Source organism: Cupressus sempervirens, chromosome 7 (genome assembly GCF_028749045.1).
Source record: "Cupressus sempervirens isolate cs-2001-9-10 chromosome 7, ASM2874904v1, whole genome shotgun sequence".
Taxonomy (NCBI): Eukaryota; Viridiplantae; Streptophyta; class Pinopsida; order Cupressales; family Cupressaceae; genus Cupressus; species Cupressus sempervirens.
In genome coordinates, this window is record NC_143124.1 from 680,142,111 (window position 1) to 680,147,226 (window position 5,116).

A 5,116-nucleotide genomic window follows, 5' to 3' on the forward strand; every position below is an offset into this window, starting at 1 on the left:
AACATTATAATGATGTATGTTTTCTTGTGGATGTTGATTATACATGTGTACAAGCTGCCACACCTAGGGTAAGATAGTTGAGACCCTTAGGCTATGAGAAAATGTAGATGAAGCCTATGCAGCCATAACATCTCTACTAGCAGAAGAGGTAGACAAAACTACAAAAGTGTTTGGAAATTATGAAGTGGAAAAGTCCAAGATAACCATGGAACTAAAAATTGCTTTAGTTATCAAAAAGAAGGACAAGCTAGTAAAGAAATTGAAAGCCAAATTTGGAGAGGGTGCCAAGGAGGAAGAGGAAGAAGGAACTCAAGGACAAGAACCTCTAGCATTAACACAAGGCATGGGAGAAGATAAAGAAGAGGAGGAGACTGAAGGTGCTGAGGGAGAAGAATTTGAGGAAGCACCTACTCCTATTGAGAAAAAGAAGAGGAAGGCCAAGGCATAGCCTATGGAAAGGACACAAAAAAATTCCAAACCAACTCAGCCAAAGCCCACTGCACCTACAACAAGAGCTAGCACATGTCCTACAACATAAAAGGTCAAGGAAAAGACAAAGAAAAAAGAACAAGGAGGTCAAGAGAAAAATAGACCAATAAGGAAGTATGTGGCACAACCAGATTCTGATGAAGAGAAAACACAGTCAGATGACAATAGCCAATTTAAGGTGGTGAGTCACAATCCTCTCCCAAACCTTGAAAATTTATGTGAAAATGTTATGAACAATGCAGATCTATCAGGTTTTAGTCATGTTGATTTTGAAAAATTGGGTAAAGTGGAGGAAAACCAAGTAGAAGAGGCCCCATATACCATGATGTCAAAATTCAAGACAACACTAGACTTTTCCAACTCTATACCCAAGAGTCTATATGACATAGTTGAGCAAAAATGGCATTATTGCCTAAATCTGGAAAGAAAAATCAGGGAGACCACACTAGCCCAAGTAATGCTTGAGTTGACTAAGGGACAAATTACTAAGGTTGTAAAGAAATGTGTAGTTAGGTTCACACCTAAATATAGAGCCTTTAGCATTCTAAAAAATAATATTAAGGATGTTGTCAAGAAATCAACAGAGATAAGGAAACTCATTTATGGGATGTCCACAATAAAGAATGGAGAAACAAAACCTTCTAAGGTTAAAGATGATGATAAAGAAGATGATGACAAAGATAATAATGTTGGAGGAGAAACAAAAATGAAAGAAGATGACAAGGTAACAGCTGAGCCTAAGCAATGAGAAGAACAAAGTGTGCATGACACAAAATTGTCAAGTGTTAGTCCCCCACATGACACAACTAAGACAACTAAAAGTGTAATTTTCAAGGATTTTTTTGATCTATCATCTTAGAAAATCAATTCTCTTACTATAAAAGATTTGGAGAAAACATTAGATCAGTCTACATTGCAGGCCAAACTTAGTGACAATCCTATTTTGGTTAGTGTAGATGAACTACAAAAGTTAGTAGCTGATGTTACAAGGGAAAAGGTGAATCCAGAAGAACCACCTTCTATCATCCCTTCAGTTACTAATGTACAACCTTTGGTCTAAATTATAGAAGCTACATCTACCAAGGTTGATACAATTGTCAAGGTTCATAGTGTTGAGAAGAAGATAGAAAAAGAGAAAGACACTACTGCAGGTCAAATAGATTTATCTGCACCTATGGCACAAGGACAAGGTGCAAGTCAAGTCATAGTGGTGGACCAGGGAAAGTTTAAAGAGATAGAACTAACACCAAAGGTGAAGGAGCAAGTTTTCATCCAAGCACTAGTAGCCTTACTAGCATCTAGCACTTCTTCCACACAAACTCTTCAGAAGTCGAGCATAGATGCTACTCCATTATAGATCTCAATGTCAAGCCCAAGTTCATCAAAGGTTGAAAAGGTAATTCATTATATAATTCATTATGGAGATATAACTCTTGATGAAGAAATTATTATATGAAAATATGATTCTAATACTATGACATCAGAACAAATAGGCATACTACAATAGGCCTTAGAAAGGAAAAAGCATCAAGAAATGCTTAGGAGAGAACATAGGCAAAAGCAAGCACTTCAAGCTATTAAGGACATATTTTTAGATGCATTTAGTCTGCCAAATCCTGAAGAGACCAAGCCACTCATGGAAAAATTGATAGATATAGTGGAAAAGGTCAGTAATGAAGACCTTGATATTAATGCAAAACTATTAGAATGGTCAAGAAAGAAGTTCCAAAACAAAGTAAATGAGAAATTACACAAGTTGCATTGGCAACTAAGGTTGAGGATGTGAATAATGTACTTGAGAACATATTCTTATTGTACACAAAATTATGCAATCCAACAATCTTCACTCAAGAGACCAGAAGTCACATTCTAAGTCTAGAGAACCAAATAGCTACATTAGGTGCAAGACTACCAACAAATCCAACTTAGAGTGAGAAGCATTTTAGGACATTTCTTCAAACACAAAGTTAGTTAGTTGTATTGATAGCATATGAGGCTAATATAAGCACCAAACTGACCAGCATACAAGCAACCCTCATCCCACATATGGAAATATTGCACAAGGAGCTAGGCTATGTTGAAACTCTACTAAAGAAAGACCCCAATATTTCTACTTTAGATGGTCTAGTTCACCCTGTTTTTGAGCTTGCAATCCAAATCAAGTAATTGGATGTTCATGTGATAATTGGGATGTAGCCCTCAAGATAATCATGGATGTCCAAAAATTCTTTCTGAACAAACACACAATAAATGTATAGCCCATTCGACATAAGTGTCAAAAAGGAGGAGAATAAGAAGGGGGGAGCATAATAGCAGGGAGAAATATTTTTGGGGATAATAAGAACAATAAGAACAAAGGGGGAAATATATCAATGAGGGAGATATCAACTAAAGGAAAGCATGAAATAAAATAGATATTAGCTAAGAGAGAGTGTGAAAGAAAATAGAGCATTGAAGTCAAAGTGTATCAATAGAGACACATTTACTCAAGAAGGAGCACAAAATTTTGGTTACAAAATAGACCTATCAACTCAGGGGGAGTTACCAAATTTTGAGGTATCTAAGTTAGTGTAGAATTTTGAAATTTTGAAGTTTTTTATATAAGTCAAGTGATGGATATGTATGCTCGTAAGATTAAGGATGATAATGTATACTCAAGTGTTTTTGACACTCATGTCAAACGAGGAGATTGTTAATCTCATATTAGTTATGACAAGTGAGTGTTAACACACTTAAGCCATTTACTTAGTTCTTGCCAAACTAGTAATACATGTCAAGTACAACATATAAATATTAGACCATGTCAAGTTATAGTGAGTGTCGAGCCACTCATGTGTCAAGTCACTCAAGTGCCGAGAAAATAGACCATGTCAAGTGATTCAGGAGCTAAGTAAATAATGGATGGCGAGTAATGCAGGTGTTGAGTCACAGTATAAAGATCAGTGCATGCCAAGCATCAAAAATTTCATATGCCAAGTGAGACAGTTTTGACATATTTGTTTGTAATGGCACAAACAACTATGTAAACCATTTTTGAGCCAACTTAAGATTGTATTTTGATATTTTAGAGACAAGGACAAATCTCTAGTTGGATTCCCTATGCAATTACATGTAGCCAATCAAAAAATAGGAAGGATTAAGTGACAAAATGGATGAATCTCAATCGTAGATTCATACTTAACCCTAAGCCACCAAAGTCTTCTTAAGGAGGAAAAAAATCTAAACTATCTATGGAGTGTGTAAGGAATTGAAGGAGTGAAGAAGATAGTTTGCATGTAGAGCATTCATGGTGACTTAGAAGTTATGAGAAGAGAGTAAATTACAGAATTGGTTAGAGAAGAATAGAGGATAGAGAAAAGGATATAGCATTGAGACATCTGATCAAGAAGGATCAAGAAGACATTGTTTAGAGGTGATCTATTATCAAGCAAGAAAGTGCCAACCACAAGATCTATGCTAAGACATTCTAATAGGTGATTTTTGTCAAATCTCTTAACAAAGTAGTCCTAATAGACTATATGAAATCCTTAGTTGTAAATTGAAGTCCTCTAACAAGGCATACTTCTAACAGGGTGTTGAAATCCTCTAACAAGGTGATACCTAACATTCTTTGTAAGCCTTCAACAAGGTAGACCTTTCACAGGATAGATCATGATCCATGATCAAAACATTGTAGCCTTCATTGGATACACTTTATTTCTATAGTATTGAAGATTTGTGGGTGTCATCCCCACCCCAATTTTACCTTCTCACTTGGAGGGTTTTTGGTTAATCATATCTGGTGTTATGTGTGTGAATGCTTACATGTTTACATGATTTAGATGTATATGTTTTATGTGTTATTTTAGTTTACTATTTGAATGCATGTGATAGATGTGTGGTGAAAGTTTTATGGGTTCAAGTTTAAACTACTGATTCACACCACCCCCCCCCCCCCGCTCAAAGTTTACCTTTCCTATTGCAATTCCAACAGTTAGAATAGGTAGATTTTCATTTATGCACTCCTTCTCCCTTTTCCTCTTCAAGAGTGGTTAGGTCCATCCTGATAGCAAAGGAAGTTGGCCTTCTCCAAAGATTGAACCTCACAGTTCAAGTCCCACAGCTTGGAGGTTGTTTCCATGTTTCACAAGGTTTTCCTTAGGTAAAAACTTTAGATAAGGGTGCAAACTTTTTTGACAATAGTTACCAAAGGGAAAGCATACCAAATTACTCATGAAGAAAGTAGGACATTGTCAGATATTAAAGAAGCATGGAATGAATGCTTATGAGATAGAGTTTCCCTCACATCTTGGTATCTATCACATATTTAATATTTGTGATCTAACCCCATATAAAGGTGATGTGGTTGTTGGTTTAGAAGTCCAACTTGAAGAGGTAGAAGAAGATCTTGCAAGGATACTAGCCTGTGAACCAAGGAGACTTGGCAAGATCTTGGATACAAAGGTCATCAAACAAAATAGGAAGAATGTATAAAAGAAGTACTTGATTCAATTGCAGGGATGTCATAAAAAAGAGTCTATATGGATGGATGAACAAGAGATCCAGAAACATGGCCTAAGTTTGCAAGACCTTACCAAAAGAGGACTTGAGATCAATACACCCAATGAGTATGGTGCAGGAGCACCTT